The following is a 19,174-nucleotide window of genomic DNA, read 5'->3' on the forward strand; positions in this document are numbered from 1 at the left end:
CACATCTAAGAAAATGAGAAAAATTACCCAACAAAGTGTTAAAACATTAAGACAGGTAGAGACACAATACTGGGTGGGATTCCAGTCTGCATATTAATTCCATGGTCTAGAGAATTAACATATTTTCCCAGAAAAATCACATTTATTTTCTGGGAGTAGTTATGATTAATTTAGTACCAAAATCAGTAGCTGCTTAATGGGTTTCTATATTACTTTCTTGGAATTGAAAATCTTTCTTAAAACAACAGCAATTAATTTTATTTTCCTTGTCCTGTAGCTAAAGTGAATATTTTGTGTGATATTTGCCATCCAAAAATATTTTTTCAAGTTTTTGTTTCTTTTATTTGTGTCTAATTTCCATAGGTTGCTTGGAGGAACCAAGTACTTTAAAATAAGATACTCTGAGGGTGGAAGAATTGGTTACAGTGGAACTAATGAGCTCATTCATTCTTGATTTCTTGATATTTTATCTAGAGAAGAATCTGAGGACTATAATGTGTTGTATTAGTACATGTGTTTATGTCAGTTAATTTTATTGGTACTTGAATCCCATATTGTACATGCAAATAGAGCTCTGAACATGCAAATGCATTTGACTTCAACATGAAAATATTTACCTGTGCATACAAACAAGTGAGATTTCCTACTCATAAGCTATAGTGTTATATACTTTCATTTTTAAGTTAATATACAAATTTCTCTCAATATATAGAAGACATTAATTGCCCATATAATAACAAATTTTTAAAAATACTTTAAACCAGACTTCAAATTATGCTAAATGCAAAAATAAATAAATACAGCCTGGACAACACGTCTAAGAAGAATATATTCAACTCTACAATTTTCAAAATAATAACATAATGTAGCATTTCACAAAATAGCTTAGACTAGGAAAATAAAATATTCACAATATCAAGAATTGTGACCTTGTGAAAGAAAACATACTGGCTAGAGTAAAACAAAGACGTCAAAATTGTAATTCTCATAATTCTTCCTATTTTCTATTTAAGGATGATGTCAAGTACTTCAAAATGTTCCTAAAGGTAGCCTTTTTAAATTGACAGGTGTAGGTGGCATTATTACCCTGAAAGCTAATCTAATATAATGATGTTAGATGATTGTACTAGTGGTTAATATTCCTTCTCAAGGAAAATTTCCACTTCTGAATAATCAACCTCCAATAGTGAAATGATCTGAGACGGACCTTGAATTTTTTCAGTTGTCTCAGTAATATTTTTTAATGATTCCACTTGGTTTGGGAAGAGTGAGTATTTTTTTTTTTTTTTTTTTTGAGTGAGTATTATTTGATGAGGCCATTACCTTCAAGAATCAATTGGCTGGAGGAGCTTCAAGATGCCGGAAGAGTAAGATGCGGAGATCACCTTTCTCCCCACAAGTACATCAGAAATACATCTACATGTATAACAACTCCTACAGAACACCTACTGAACGCTGGCAGAAGACCTGAGACCTCCCAAAAGGCAACAAACTCCCCACGTACCTGGGTAGGGTAAAAGAAAAAAGAAAGAACAGAGACAAAAGAATAGGGACGGGACCTGCACCAGTGTGAGGGAGCCGTGAAGGAGGAAAGGTTTCCACACACTAGGAAGCCCCTTCGTGGGCGGAGACTGTGGGTGGCAGAGGGGGGAAGCTTCGGAGCCACGGAGGAGAGCGCAGCCACAGGGGTGCGGAGGGCAAAGCGGAGAGATTCCCGCACAGAGGAGCGGTGCTGACCAGCACTCACCAGCCCGAGAGGCTTGTCTGCTCCCCCGCCGGGGCGGGCGGGGCTGGGAGCTGAGGCTCGGGCTTCGGTCGGATCGCAGGGAGAGGACTGGGGTTGGCGGCGTGAACACAGCCTGAAGGGGTTAGCGCACCACAGCTGGCCAGGAGGGAGTCCGGGAAAAAGTCTGGAGCTGCCAAAGAGACAAGAGACTTTTTCTTGCCTCTTTGTTTCCCGGTGCACAAGGAGAGGGGATTCAGCGCGCCGCCTAAACGAGCTCCAGAGACGGACGCGAGCCGCGGCTATCAGCGCGGACCCCAGAGACGGGTGTGAGATGCTAAGGCTGCTGCTGCCGCCACCAAGAAGCCTGTGTGCAAGCACAGGTCACTCTCCACACCTCCCCTCCCGGGAGCCTGTGCAGCCCGCCACTGCCAGGCTCCCGTGATCCAGGGACAGCTTCCCCGGGAGAACGCACGGTGCGCCTCAGGCTGTTGCAATGTCATACTGGCCTCTGCCGCCGCAGGCTCGCCCCGCATTCCATACCCTTCCCTCCCCCTGGCCTGAGTGACCCAGAGCCCCCGAAACAGCTGCTCCTTTAACCCCCTCCTGTCTGAGCAGGAACAGACGCCCTCAGGCGACCTACATGCAGAGGCAGGTCCAAATCCAAAGCTGAACCCCAGGAGCTGTGCGAACAAAGAAGACAAAGGGAAATCTCTCCCAGCAGCCTCAGCAACAGAGGATTAAATCTCCACAATCAACTTGATGTACCCTGCATCTGTGGAATACCAAATAGACAACGAATCATCCCAAATTGAGGAGTTGGACTTTGGGAGCAATGATATATATGTGTTTTCCCCTTTTTGTGAGTGTGTACATGTATGCTTCTGTGTGTGATTTTGTCTGTATAGCTTTGTTTTTACCATCTGTCCTAGGGTTCGGTCTGTCAGTTTTTTTTTTTTTCATTACTTAAAAATTTTTTTTTCCTTAATTATTATTTAATTTTATTTTAATAACTCTATTTTATTTTACTTTATTTTATTTTGTTTTATCTTCCTCTTTCTTTCTTAATTTTTTTTCTCCCTTTTATTCTGAGCTGTGTGGAGGACAGGCTCTTGGTGCTCCAGCCAGGCATCAGGGCTGTGCCACTGAGGTGGAAGAGCCAAGTTCAGGAAACTGGTCCACAAGAGACCTCCCAGCTCCATGTAATATCAAACAGTGAAAATCTCCCAGAGATCTCCATCTCAACGCCAAGACCCAGCTCCACTCAACGTCCAGCAAGCTACAGTGCTGGACACCCTATGCCAAATAACTAGCAAGACAGGAACAAAACCCCATCCATTAGCACAGAGGCTGCCTAAAATCATGATAAGGCCACAGACAGCCAAAAACACACCATCAGATGTGGACCTGCCCACCAAAAAGACAAGATCCAGCCTCATCCACCAGAACACAGGCACTAGTCCCCTCCACCAGGAAGCCTACAAAACCCACTGAACCAACCTTAGCCACTGGGGGCAGACACCAAAAACAATGGAAACTACGAACCTGCAGCCTGTGAAAAAGAGACCCCAAACACTGTAAGTTAATCAAAATGAGAAGACAGAGAAACACACAGCAGATGAAGGAGCAAGGCAAAAACCCAACAGACCTAACAAATGAAGAGGAAATAGGCAGTCTACCTGAAAAAGAATACAGAATAATGAGAGTAAAGATGATCCAAAATCTTGGAAATAGAATGGAGAAAATACAAGAAACCTTTAACAAGGACCTAGAAGAACTAAAGAGCAAACAAACAGAGATGAACAACACAATAAATGAAATTAAAAATTCTCTTGAAGGGATCAATAGCAGAATAAATGAAGCAGAAGAACGGGTAAGTGACCTGGAAGATAAAATAGTGGAAATAACTACTACAAAGCAGAATAAAGAAAAAAGATGAAAAGAAGAGAGGACAGTCTCAGAGACTTCTGGGACAACATTAAACACACTAACATTCTAATTACAGGGCTCCCAGAAGAAGAAGAGAAAAAGAAAGGGACTGAGAAAATATTTGAAGAGATTATAGTTAAAAACTTCCCTAATATGGGAAAGGAAATAGTTAATCAAGTCCAGGAAGCAAAGAGAGTCCCATACAGGATAAATCCAAGGAGAAACACGCCAAGACACATATTAATCAAACTATCAAATATTAAATAAAAAGAACAAATATTAAAAGCAGCAAGGGAAAAACAACAAGTAACATGTAAGGGAATCCCCATAAAGGTAACAGCTGATCTTTCAGCAGAAACTCTGCAAGCCAGAAGGGAGTGGCAGGACATATTTAAAGTGATGAAAGAGAAAAACCTAGAACCAAGATTACCCTATCCAGCAAGGATCTCATTCAGATTTGAGGGAGAAATTAAAAGCTTTACAGACAAGCAAAAGCTAAGAGAATTCAGCACCACCAAATCAGCTTTACAACAAATGCTAAAGGAACTTCTCTAAGTGGGAAACACAAGAGAAGAAAAGGACCTACAAAAACAAATGAATAACAATTAAGAAAATGGTCATAGGAACATACATATCGATAATTATCTTAAACGTGAATGGATTAAATGCTCCAACCAAAAGACACAGGCTCGGTGAATGGATAAAAAAACAAGACCCATATATATGCTGTCTACAAGAGACCCACTTCAGACCTAGGGACACATACAGACTGAAAGTGAGGGGATGGAAAAATATATTCCATGCAAATGGAAATCACAAGAAAGCTGGAGTAGCAATTCTCATAACAGACAAAATAGACTTTAAAACAAAGACTATTACAAGAGATAAAGAAGGACACTACATAATGATCAAGGGAATGATCCAAGAAGAAGATATAACAATTGTAAATATTTATGCACCCAACATAGGAGCACCTCAGTACATAAGGCAACTACTAACAGCGATAAAAAGGGCAATCGACAGTAACACAATCATAGCAGGGGACTTTAACACCCCACTTTCATCAATGGACAGATCATCCAAAATGAAAATAAATAAGGAAACACAAGCTTTAAATGATACATTAAACAAGATGGACTTAATTGATATTTATAGGACATTCCATCCAAAAACAACAGAATACACGTTCTTCTCAAGTGCTCATGGAACATTCTCCAGGATAGACCATATCCTGGGTCACAAATCAGGTCTTGGTAAATTTAAGAAAATTGAAATCGTATCAAGTATCTTTTCCGAAAACATCACTATGAGACTGGATATCAATTACATTAAAAACTCTGTAAGAAATACAAACACATGGAGGCTAAACAACACACTACTTAATAACCAAGAGATCACTGAAGAAATCAAAGAGGAAATCAAAAAATACTTAGAAACAAATGACAATGAAAACACAATGACCCAAAACCTATGGGATGCAGCAAAAGCAGTTCTAAGAGGGAAGTTCATAGCTATACAAGCCGACCTCAAGAAACAGGAAACATCTCAAATAAACAACCTAACCTTACACTTAAAGCAATTAGAGGAAGAGGAACAAAAAAATCCCAAAGTTAGCAGAAGGGAAGGAATCATAAAGATCAGATCAGAAATAAATGAAAAAGAAATGAAGGAAACAATAACAAGGATCAATAAAACTAAAAGCTGGTTCTTTGAGAAGATAAACAAAATTGATAAACCATTAGCCAGACTTATCAAGAAAAAAAGGGAGAAGACTCAAATCAAGAGAATTAAAAATGAAAAAGGAGAAGTAATAACTGACCCTGCAGAAATACAAAGGATCATGAGAGATTACAACAAGCAACTCTATGCCAATAAAAATGGACAACCTGGAAGAAATGGACAAATTCTTAGAAATGTACAATCTTCCGAGACTGAACCAGGAAGAAATAGAAAATATGAACAGACCAATCACAAGCACTGAAATTGAAACTGTGATTAAAAATCTTCCAACAAACAAAAGCCCAGGACCAGATGGCTTCACAGGCGAATTCTCTCAAACATTTATGGAAGAGCTAACACCTATCCTTCTCAAACTCTTCCAAGATATAGCAGAGGGAGGAACACTCCCAAACTCATTCTATGAGGCCAACATCACTCTGATACCAAAACCAGACAAACATGTCACAAAGAAAGAAAACTACAGGCCAATATCACTGATAAACATAGATGCAAAAATCCTCAACAAAATACTAACAAACAGAATCCAACAGCACATTAAAAGGATCATACACCATGATCAAGTGGGGTTTATCCCAGGAATGCAAGGATTCTTCAATATACACAAATCAATCAACGTGTTACACTATATTAACAAATTGAAGGAGAAAAACCATATAATCATCTCAATGGATGCAGAGAAAGCTTTTGACGAAATTCAACACCCATTTATGATAAAAACCCTCTAGAAAGTAGGCATAGAGGGAACTTTCCTCAACATGATAAAGGCCATATATGACAAACCCACAGCCAACATCATCCTCAATGGTGAAAAACTGAAACCATTTCCACTAAGATCAGGAACAAGACAAGGTGGCCACCTCTCACCACTATTATTCAACATAGCTTTGGAAGTGTTAGCCACAGCAATCAGAGAAGAAAAAGAAATAAAAGGAATCCAAATTGGAAAAGAAGAAGTAAAGCTGTTACTGTTTGCAGATGACATGATACTATACATAGAGAATCCTAAAGATGCTACCAGAAAACTACTAGAGCTAATCAATGAATTTGGTAAAGTAGCAGGATACAAAATTAATGCACAGAAATCTCTTGCATTCCTATACACTAATGATGAAAAATCTGAAAGTGAATTTAAGAAAACACTCCCATTTACCATTGCAAAACAAAGGATAAAATATCTAGGAATAAACCTACCTAAGGAGAGAAAAGACCTGTATACAGAAAATTATAAGACACTGATGAAAGAAATTAAAGATGATACAAATAGATGGAGAGATATACCATGTTCTTGGATTGGAAGAATCAACATTGTGAAAATGACTGTACTACCCAAAGTAATCTACAGATTCAGTGTAATCCCAATCAAACTACCAATGGCATTTTTCACAGAACTAGAACAAAAAATTTCACAATTTGTATGGAAACACAAAAGACCCCTAATAGCCAAAGCAATCTTGAGAAAGAAAAACGGAGCTGTAGGAATCAGGCTCCCTGACTTCAGACTATACTACAAAGCTACAGTAATCAAGACAGCATGGTACTGGCACAAAAACAGAAATATAGATCAATTGAATAGGATAGAAAACCCAGAGATAAACCCACGCACATATGGTCACCTTATCTTTGATAAAGGAGGCAAGAATATATAGTGGAGAAAAGACTGCCTCTTAAAATTTGGTGCTGGGAAAACTGGACAGCTACATGTAAAAGAATGAAATTAGAACACTCCCTAACACCATACACAAAAATAAACTCAAAATGGATTAAAGACCTAAGTGTAAGGCCAGACACGATCAAACTCTTAGAGGAAAACATAGGCAGAACACTCTATGACATAAATCACAGCAAGATCCTTTTTGACCCAGCTCCTAGAGAAATGGAAATAAAAACAAAAATAAAGAAATGGGACCTAATGAAACTTAAAAGCTTTTGCAATACAAAGGAAACCATAAAGAAGATGAAAAGACAACCCTCAGAATGGGAGAAAATATTTGCAAATGAAGCTACTGATAAAGGATTAATCTCCAAAACATACAAGCAACTCATGCAGCTCAATATCAAAAAAACAAACAACCCAATCCAAAAATGGGCAGAAGACCTAAATAGACATTTCTCCAAAGATATACAGATTGCCAACAAACACATGAAAGAATGCTCAACATCATTAATCATTAGAGAAATGCAAATCAAAACTACAATGAGATATCATCTCACTCCTGTCAGAATGGCCATCATCAAAAAATCTACAAACAATAAATGCTGGAGAGGGTGTGGAGAAAAGGGAACCCTCTTGCACTGTTGGTGGGAATGTAAATTGATACAGCCACTATGGAGAACAGTATGGATGTTCCTTAGAAAACTAAAAATAAAACTACCATACGACTCAGCAATCCCACTATTGGGCATATACCCTGAGAAAACCATAATTCAGAAAGAGTCATGTACCACAATGTTCATTGCAGCTCTATTTACAATAGCCAGGACATGGAACCAACCTAAGTGTCCATCAACAGATGAATGGATAAAGAAGATGTGGCACATATATACAGTGGAATATTTTTCAACCATAAAAAGGAACGAAACTGAGTTATTTGTAGTGTAGTGGATGGACCTAGAGACTGTCATACAGAGTGAAGTAAGTCAGAAAGAGAAAAACAAATACCGTATGCTAACACATATATATGGAATCTAAAAAAAAAAAAAAGAAAATGGTCAGAAGAACCTAGGGGCAAGATGGGAGTAAAATGCAGACCTACTAGAGATTGGACTTGAGCATACAGGGAGGGGGAAGTGTAGGCTGTGACAAAGTGAGAGAGTGGCATGGACATATATACACTACCAAACGTAAAATAGCTAGTGGGAAGCAGCCGCATAGCACAGGGAGATCAGCTCGGTGCTTTGTGACCACCTAGAGGGGTGGGATAGGGAGGGTGGGAGGGAAGGAGATGCAAGAGGGAAGAGATATGGGGACATATGTATGTGTATAACTTATTCACTTTGTTATAAAGCAGAAACTGACACACTATTGTAAAGCAATTATACTGTAACAAAGATTTTTTTTTTTTAAAAAAAGAATCAATGGGCTTTTACATCTTCAATTTGGCCTCCCTTTCCCATCTGAACTCATTCTTACATTGACTTCTCATTAGGAAGAAAGGAGACAGATTGCTTGTGGTAAGGATGACATGGCAGGAAATGCTCTGAACTGGATGTCCTGAAAGTTGGGTTTCTCTTCTTCTACAAGTAAGCAGATTATTGAACTCCTTGAACCTCAGTTTTGTAAGGGAAACATTCTCTTCTTTTAGATTGGCTAAATTGTTTCTTTAAGAAACAGAGATGAGACCTAAAGATTTAAAAGACCTGAATAAAATGTATTCAGTTGGATAGAAGTACAGTCAAAAGTACAGACTCCACATTGCTTTGTGCTTACCTCTGCTCTCTACCATGACTCCTGAAAGCTTAATGGTTGTGTTTCCTAGATAACCTCACCAATTCTCAGTTGAACCATGACACATTATACCTAAATACACTATCTTTTCTACTAGTATGATTTTCTACCATTATTTCTACTAGTAAAAAACTTACACTGTCTTCCCATACAAAATGAAATCAGTATCAGTAGATCTAAGAAAGAAAGAAACATGTTAAAACAGCAAAAGCATTTACAATTTATTGGCCCTGCTTCTTTAACATTTCCATCAATTAAAAAATTCTTGTAGATGTGTATTTAGGGACATATATTATTGCAGAAAAATAAAATTTATTGGCATTTTGCTGTACATTAAGTGGAGAATGTTAACCTCCTTTTGGAATTACTCTAAGGTTGAGAATGTTAATCTGAAAGAAACCAGACTGAGAAGGAGGTCAGACTAGAGGACAGGACCAGAAAACAGGGTCATGAAGTTATGTAGTTATACTTGGCCGTTTGAATTAGAATTCGATTTAGAAAACTATAAACCTATTTTAGAATTTAACTATTTTGAAGAAAAGGCAAAATAAAAAGCTTTCTTTTTTTCTATTTTCTCCTAGGGAAGTCCACTTAAATAAATAGTAAATATGTAAATGGTAAAACAACCACGATTGTCTTCAATAAAGTACAATGGGTCTCAAAGCACCTCTAACATTTTTAGGGGTTTATGTCAGTGCCTTCTCCTTGATCCCCCCCCCCTGCAAGATTTTACTTTGATACCTGTATTACCCTACAGTTTCCATAGTTGTTTATCTCTCTGTGATGATGATATTGATCACCAGTTACTTAGTCTGATTACATATCATTTTTTTCAATGATTGACAGCTAAGAACAATTATAACAAAGTAATATCTTTGCATTTCTATTCTTTCCCTAAGTAATTTCATTTGGACTCATGGATTTAATTAAATACTCCCTAAAAATGAATGACTCTAAAATCTATATTTAAGTTCTAACTACTCCCCTGGGGAGGTAGCAGAATACCCAAGTGCCTGCATGTTGGTCATTTATCAGAATGTTAAAATCAATCTGTTCAAAACAGAACATTGCAGTAAATAGATGAGTGCTATTTTTTATATTATATAGAAGTATAAATGCCAATGATCTGGCACAAAATTATATTCCTTTTTTCCTTTCATAAAACAATCTAAATGTTAGTCAGATATTTTACTTTCACAATAATACAAAAAAAATGTGGCAATAATTATTATCCAAAACTGTTATGCATAGCAGAGTGAAGATTCTTTTCTTCCATTTCCTGTTTTCCTCTTATTATTTGAACCAGAGTTTATTGTTAATTATAAGGGGAAACATCCAAAAACTAAATCCATCTCCCAAATGAACTGAATGGATTTACCTGACACAAAACAGACTAGAATCATATGACCACAGATACCACAAATTTGTGGAGTTCCCACATTGAAAAAAGTTATTTTTATCTATCAGCTTCTGCAACAACAGCTTCATCTGCTTGCATGTTCTTTCTTCTGTTTTGCAAACTGGCTTCATTTTAAAAGGAGATTTAGAAATTTAATAGTAAAACCATTAGAATGGGAGAAGTCCCCTTAAGAAAACTTGAAAAAATTATGAAACATAAAAGGCAGAGAAAGAATAAGCAAGAACATACTTGGAAAAAGACAAACATGGAAAAGAGGAGTGGTGGATCATGGCAAAGCCTTTCCCAGTGTCGTCAATACTCTATTTAGGGACAAAGGCAGTCACTTCAAGACCGCAGCAGCTGAAGTCACCACAGGGCCACCTGTGAACTCAATAATACACACAATATCATTGTTAAAAGTAATAACGATAATACCATAACTGTTAATAATAATATTAGTATATCAATAACTACTTAACTGAGGCCATGGAGAATACCAGACATGTGGCATGATATCAAAATTCATCAGTTAACTCTAAGAGATGGATACTGTGTACACTTTACAGATGAGGAACTATATTCCTCCGCTCCCTTGGTCCTTTTCTCTCTCACCTTCAGAATGACTCCCACAACCTTCAGTTTTCTTCAGCTCAACAAATATTTATCAGATGCTTATAATATAACACAATTACAGATGACACAATTACTTTTCTCTTAAGAGACTCATAATTTAGAGGGTCGGAGTAGCAAAGAAAGAAAGAAAATGTAAAAAAGAAAAGAGAAAGAGAGAGAAAGAAAAGGAAAGGAAAAGAAAGAAAGACTTAAAAGACTTAAGTGATCAACACAAAAAGCTATCTACAAAGTAAAAATAGTTTGTGTAAAGAGTGATTAACATTTTGTTGGGCTGGGCTGGTTTGGTTCAGGTGACATTTGAACAGTGATGACTGAGAATGTATTAACTGAATTGTAATTAACCCTCAACAAGTAACTGAGGATGGTAATTCTTCCATTGTTAACATTTCTAAGCACCCTATCTGAGAGGTCCAATGAGGTTCATGAAAGCCATTGAATGAATCAAACACTTGGCCAGATGTTCCTAAGTCACCATAATGATTCTCAGCTCCTTTGTGAATTGAGTAGTGCTGGAAGGGAAAGACCACTGAAGGTGAAAGAGAAGCCTCAGTGATGGTCTTCCCCCAGACTATGATCTCAATGATTTTGCCCTAGTGGCATTCCATATTGGTAGCTATGCTCTGGCTCCAAAGCTTTGCCTTTGACAGCTCTACTATGGAATTCTGCCCTGCCCCCCATCATGATGAACTTACCAGCCCTGGAGTCATTTCCTTACTGAACTATAATTGCCATTTAATGTAATTCTTTCATCCCCTTTTAAAGGATTTTAATATTGAAGGCTTATTTTCTCTTTTTTTCCTGGCCAAGTTTCTTTCCATTGCTTTCAGCTTTATTGTCTTTAGAAATCCTTTAAATTCTATGACAGAGCACTAGAGGAAATGAAGCAAGGAGCTGAGTATATACCACCGGAAACCAGCCCAGAGTTAATACCTACACCATTTCTCTTGAGTGTATGTCTGATTTTATAGCTTCATCCAGAGCACACGTGATGAAATGATTTGTGACTGATGGGAATGGAGAACCCCAGGATCCTTGCTCTCCCTCCAGAATAGGAGGTAGGAAAGGGCTCTCTGCAGTGAGGCAATGGATGCATTTCCCAGACACTCAGGGGCTCTTGTAAAGCCTCCTGGAAGCCATCCCTGTTCCATTGCTGACAGGCTGACTGGCAGTGCAAGCACACAGCTGGCTGTGGATGAGAAAGGGCAGTGAGAGGAGAGGGAGTGGCCAAGGAAGGACAGAGAAGAGGGTAAAGCTCAGGAGTGCGCTTTGATACCAAATCTGGTAGAACGATTCTAGATTTTACCATCATCTCAGAGGACATAGCTACTCCATGATGGTTAGCACAACGTGTGAGTATGGTTAGCACATCCTGTGAGTTTTATTAGAGGTCATAACACACATTATTTAACAAATGTCAATGTATACTCTTTTGCTCTCTGACTCTGAAATAAATGTGGGGAATTCCAAGTTCTTTTCTATGCAAACAACTGGAAGAGGAACCTATAGCTCTTAATGCAATAGAGGCAAATTGTAGTGTCATAGGCTTGTGTCCTATGAAGCATGGTAGTTGCCAGTGTGGAAGATTCCAATCATCAGGTGTATTTTTCTTTCACTAAGGGAAACTGATCCTTAACCAAAGTGATGCCTTCTTCCTAGAAGGCTGATCACAATCGTTTTTAGAAATCAACATTTTTTTATAACAACAACTAATTAGGAAATCCTGAATATCTTAATTACATCTCTTCTACAGAGGGTATAATCTAAGCCTCCCTATTCTCATTCTATCTTCAGAAGAGACAGAGAACAGCAGGTCACCATCTTTAATAAAACAACTTTATGTAGTTGCTGGAGATTATTAAGCCACTCATCAGCTTGGGTCTTTACTTTAGTGTGGAATAATCATTGTAACATTCATATGAAGTCACAGCTTTGAACACCAGTCAAGAGTGTTAATTTATTTCTTTGGACTCTCCTCTCTAGTTGTCAGTATTTTCATCTTAAAGTGACAAAGTCATAGTTAGGAGACCATGCAATATCAGAAAAAGCAGATATTCTTTGGCTCTCTCCCCTGAGAGACACAGACATTTTCCTGCAGAGATGAAACAAAAAGTTAAATTGATAAATGAAAAAAGGGCAACCATCCCAGGACTGAAGCAACTTTACTCTTAAAGATGCTAGCCTAGGTCTTGCCTCGTATGTCATGCTTAAGAAATTTAGCCCTGAAAGGTTGGCAACAGGAATCTTTCCTGAATTGCTCCATGGGTAGGAAAACTCAAGTCAGTTCAGAACAAATTTGAAGAAGAAAAGTCATGTTTTTCTCACATTTTCAATTAATTAATTTGGTGAAAGGTGCTGGATTTGCAGTACTTAAAAGTAATTCTCTCTCTCTCTAGGATATACATATTGATATGAGGATGGTAAAAGTGGTGTCCCCTTTTAGCCTTAAATTGCTATCCATTGAGTTGCAGTGGTCCTGTTACCAATCACTTTCTAGCTTTTGCTGAAACTACAAATTATAACCCAAAGTCAGCCTAGCAGATGACTTTCAGAAGTCATGAGAATAAAACAAAGACTCAATCTGGAAAACTTGCATTGGGTGCCATCCTTCTTTTCGCTTTTTCTCTCTCTGATGTGCTGTTCTCTGCCTCTGACCCATGCTCATCCCCATTGGATCAGCCCTAACTTTCTCTTTCAGAAACTCCTCTAGCACCTAAACATGATAGATACAGGACCACCCAAGTATTGCATTGTAATCCTAAATTGTTCCCATATATACAGTAGTCCATAAAGAGCAGATAAAAAGAGGATAGAAAGAAGTTTGCTTATTAAGTCACCTTTAGTTCTTATATTTCTTGGGCTCTAAATTGTCTTAACCCTTCTCATGTCACTGCTTATTGATTTTTTTGGTAATTTACTATAAATTCATCTCACATTTTCTTGAGACAGGGCTTTGATAATCCTAATTCAATGATACTAAAGTATAGGGTTAGATTTGAAATATGTTAATATCTGTGATGAGCTACCTCTGGTTGGGTGCTTCTACAATATGGTCCAGTGTATAATTTCATCAGGATGATAATTTTCAAATATCATGGTAGTACCAGCATTTTATCTTAATTACCATTTACTATCTTAATATGACACATTCATGGTTGGGAGACAATGATTTTAATGCCTAAAAAATCCAACAACAAGTGTCAATTTTCCAATTGACATTTTTTTATTCATAAATTATGTTCCTGTGTTTTAGGAGTGTATTCCTTTTTCTTATCACAATATATAACTCATGAATGAAAAAAAAATGTTGCATATGGGTATATTAATATTTCCTGAGTTTTCTTTCTTAAAAAAATGATTGCATGTGATAGCTCAAAATGAAATTTTGAAAGCTTACTAAATTTTAGTCAAGTAGTGGTCGGACTTGGTGTATTTTATTATGTATTTTAAAAAACCCCAGGTTCAGGATAGCATAATACATAGTTGTCAGAATTTTTAAACAAATAAATAGAAGAAAAAAGTGAAAGATTATTGCCTAATTCTGGGAATAATAGACCAAAGAAGGAAAGCTTAATTTTCATACAGCACTGATCATATTCTTTTTATACATAAGATTACTGACCAAACATTGATGTCTAATAAGAGTCTATCAGAATTGAAGCAAATAGAAGGTCTCATGAGCCGTGACCTACAAGGCTGTTTAGTGATGGGGAGAAGAACTCTGAGGCTTTATTTTGATATTGACCTCCTTTGAAAGATGCTCAGCACCGCAGGGATTCATTCGAAGCAGCTGTAGGCCCTCTGCTTTCCCATCTGTTTGCTTGGACTTCTTGTATTTTGATCAACATGTCAAATTCATGGCTTCTGCTGTCTTCCTAGACAAATCTTTCATGACAAAGGAAAAACATCCCTGTTGTATCTCAGCTCTCTTTTACTGAGCTTCAAAGGGCAAATGGTTAGGAGCCATATGGCAAAGTCTGCTTTCTGTTAGATCTCTTGTTGGTCATTTCCCCTTCCAGCTCTAAACGAGTATAGTCCAAGATTCCACTCAACAGTGAGCCACGCTGAATTCCTGAGGATGTGATCAAATCAAAACCCTATCTATGTGTGTCTGGAAAATAAAAAAAGTAACAGAGTACTACCAGGGCTTGATTATAATTCTATGTGCATAGTCAAATTGTAACTGAAAGGCTCTTTCTTCTAACTATACTTTAAAAACCTGTGTCTCAAGTTATTAGTAAATCAGGTGTATTACATGATTCCAAGTTAGGCATTTTTGATTTCCTAATGGAGTTGTTTATAGTTGATATGAAACTTTCCACTTAGAGCAAAAATTAGAAAATGTTTGAAGAACAGGGCATAAGAAACTGTCTCAATTATTTAAAATATTTCTTGATAATATATGCTTAAGCTTTGGGCATATTTAAAATAATTTATCAGAACATTTGTAGATGCTGAGCACAACTTAGAATAAATTTATATTATTTGAAAGACTTATATACTGATTTTAAGCAATTTCTTTCTTTTGCATTCCAAATGTTTAGTTGAAACAAGTCAGCTATTCAAAATGACATTTCAAATATATATAATATATAAGATGTATAATATATAAGAAAGGGAAATAAATATTTGGCCAAATTTTCAGAAATCTGAATTTATTTCTTCAGTGCTACCTGATAGCCATCAAGTTTTCCACCATTATAGATTTCAGTAACTTATTTGACATTTTCTTTCTTACTATAGCCATAATATTACTATAGCCATAAATTTATTATTATTTTTTTATATGAGAACCTTTATATCTGGAAGGTCTAAAAGAGTTCCTGAACTTTTTAAACTCTATCCTTAGAATTTATTTTAGAATCTGTTAATTCAAATTTAAATAGGATAAAGCATGGTTATATTTTACAGGGTTAAAAAACAGTGGAATCCATTCTCTCCCTCTTAATGTTGAAGGAAATGCACCAAGACCTCATACAAGAGTGTGGAATCAATGATTTAGAGTGCTGGGATGGTCCAGAAGAAGAGCATCTTACTTTTGCTTCTTGGATGATGATCTGGAGCAGTTTCTTTTGAAATTATGTCATATTTTGATACAGGCAATATTTGTCACCTGAAGTCCATCTCTCTCTTTTTTTTTTCACTCCCCTCATCATTTCTAGTACCCACCCTTGTCCCTAAACAGTTTCTGTGCCACCTTTATTGCTAGTTAGGAACCAGTGATCCAATAAGGCCCTTCTTTGAGGGCATTTCTTCTTCCAGAAGTGGTTGTGTTATCTAGTATAAGTCCAAATCTATGATCTAAAAACCTTAGGACCAGATAAGTTTTAGAATTCAGAAATTTTACAACTTCAGATTCTGATAGGTGTTATGGTACATATACCCCTAACTTGTAATCAAATATACTCATATTTTTACAGTGAAATGTAACAACTAATTGGGATAAAGTTAATAAAGACTGCGCATAGTTTCAATCCAGATTTTGCCACCAAATGAACTGGGGAAAAAAACCAAACTTTCAGTTTCTTAGATTTCAGAATGGCAAATAAATGATTACAGACCTATAAAAACATCACAAGGAAATACAACCAATTGAATGAATTTGTGGGGTTGGAATATGAGACAGAGGTGGGCCTTCCCCTTCCAATGCATTCCAAAACATCGTTAGCTTTCTTCTTTTATCTACGGGGGAAGAATACTAATGGGCACCTAACTTGTTCGTTTCAGGAAGATTAAGACCCTGTTTCCTAAGGCTTCTTTTCAAAAATTCTGAAAGCATGCTAACACCCCACTTCACCCCCAAATCCACACATATACACATCCATACAGAATCACACATTTCGAAGGTAAATGACAATAAACCTATTTTACAAGATACATTCTTGCAAATGACAATAAATGTTAATTTAATTGTAGAATACAGATACCATGAAAAAAGCTCAATTTCTTTGAAATTGTAAATGTATAATTGTATTTAAGGATGAAGATGTTTGCTCTACTTTTTATTTAAATTTCCTTTAAGATAAATGCTAGGAGGGGAGCACTTTTTAAAAACTGTTTTTGTGGGAACAGAAAATGAATCTTTCTTTGATCCTTTTTGAAAGAAATTGATATTGGCTCTTGATATTACCACAGTCAGAAATGCATCGAGATCAATCAGAAAGAGCCAAATTCATGTCAACTTTAAAGGATAAAGAAGGTTTGAAGTCATAAAATGTGGTTTTTGGTAAATAAGTAACAACAAAAGAAATTTTCTTTAAAAACACAGGGTAGTTAGAAAATACCCATGTGCACTCATCTACTTTGGAATGAGCATGAGACCTATTTAAACAAAAATTACTCCTTATTCCAACAATTCAGAGAAAAGTACAATTTTGCCATTCATGTTGATGTTCATACATTTTAGTGAGCAAAGGTCCCATGGGGACAGCCTTGTTCTGCATATTACTTTTACTGATTGCAGTTTAGGAATAAAAGCCACTAAGACTTCCATGAAAAATTAATCACTGTTCTGGGAGAAATACTTCAGAGAACATTGGAACTGACATTTTTTTCTCTGTAACCCAGAGTGGGGTCAAAGGTTATTTTAACTCCTCCAAGGTGCTTTGGATACACCAAGGAGCTTATTCTGAGGCACAAAGGAACTGAGGTGAATTGATTTCATCTTGACCGCTGGGTAGCACTGGAGGAAAAGGAATGGACTCTTGGTAGTGTTGCTTAATGTAGTCTGGTCCAGCTGCTGGGAAAACAATGCAAAAGTCACCAAGAGTGAGGCTGAAAGAGGCCTTGAGAAGTCTATCTTTTTTGCAAGGCTGGCATGTAGGGCACTGATACAAAGGTGGTACTGAGGGTGGTACTCAAGGGAGTCTAGAGTAACAGCAACTGAAAGCTCATTGGGAGCCACATCAGAAGGAGGACTTAACAGGTTAGCATCAAAGGTCACTGTGGACATAAAGAGAAGTTTCAAGTGAAAATCCAGCCAATGTCATTGGGGGAAAAAGGGATGCTGCAGCTATGGAATCAGGTCATAAGAAAGTGGAGTGGAGAGCCCAGTTACCCTGGAATGAAAGCACTGCAAAGATTGCTAAAGAGAACATCTATGTGCTTAGTCTGGTGTGGCCAGGGAAACAAAGGGCACATAAAACAGGCCCCTGGTGGCAGGACACTGGACACGTGGTCTTTTGAGGGCTTTTCCAGTACTATTTTTTGATTTCTAAGCAAAATTCAAGGAGGATGTAACAAAAGCAAGTTTCCACTGTCCAAAATGAAAGATTTTTATGCCTGAGGTCTTTTGTTATGTGATTACTGATTTTTCCGCTTCTGCGCTTTGTTTTCATTGGTCAAGAAGCATGAAGTGGAAGGAAACCATCTATCAGTTCCTGCAGCTCTTCCTCCGGGACAGACATATCAGATGGGCAAGCCTAGAGCAATACAGTATCCCAACAATAGCACTGCCAACGAGGAGAGCTAGCCTTCCCTCCGGCAAGAGATTCCCCAAACAGGTACATGGCACTGACTTCAGAGATGTTTGTTAGTGGAAGAACCTGAGTGTTTCAGAGACTTGAATCCTGGCATGTTTTATTTTAACTGAGGCTCCTGTTGGAGATAATTCTTAGATGCCTTGAGAAGTCCTATCATGTAGAGGAAGCCAATTAATTATAGGATCAAAGACTCAGATGAAGGGTGACTTGATCCAGAGGATATGAGTAATGCTTTTCAAATAGAAGTTTTGAATTACACTCATCTGTCTCCACCATCCCCCAGGTAAAAATATAATATGAAGTTAAATTTCTCCTGAAAAGATGACTTTATTTGTGCTTATTTTGATACTAAATATTTCTGCTTATTCTTTTGACTTTAGTGCTCTATAGCATGAGACCAAATGCTACCTCTCTAGAAGAGCTCTTTGTAATCTAGTAGAAGGTACACTGAGTGATGCCCTCCACATAAGACCCCCCAGTTACTGTTCTTGCTATCCCAAATCAGGTTCAAGTCTAGTTCCCAGGATCCCTTTTCAATCAAAGAGCTACTTCAAATTTCCTCTTAAATAGAAATTCTGTGCTGGCTGGAAATAACCTTACAATATCTGCCATTGCCTTTATAAATTTTCCTGAGATGATTTTGTAGTCATAATTGTGAGAAAGAAGTTTAGTAGTTTATTCCTTCATTGAGTCCAGAATACACTTGTTACTCAGGGCAGTTGCCAACTCTCTCTAATCATCCTCTCATGTAGCTGACAAGTTGATAACATTAAAAAAAAATGTATAAAGGGCCATACATTTGTGGAATTGGCAGGTAAACATTGAAT

Source organism: Eubalaena glacialis, chromosome 6, assembly GCF_028564815.1.
Source record: "Eubalaena glacialis isolate mEubGla1 chromosome 6, mEubGla1.1.hap2.+ XY, whole genome shotgun sequence".
NCBI lineage: Eukaryota > Metazoa > Chordata > Mammalia > Artiodactyla > Balaenidae > Eubalaena > Eubalaena glacialis.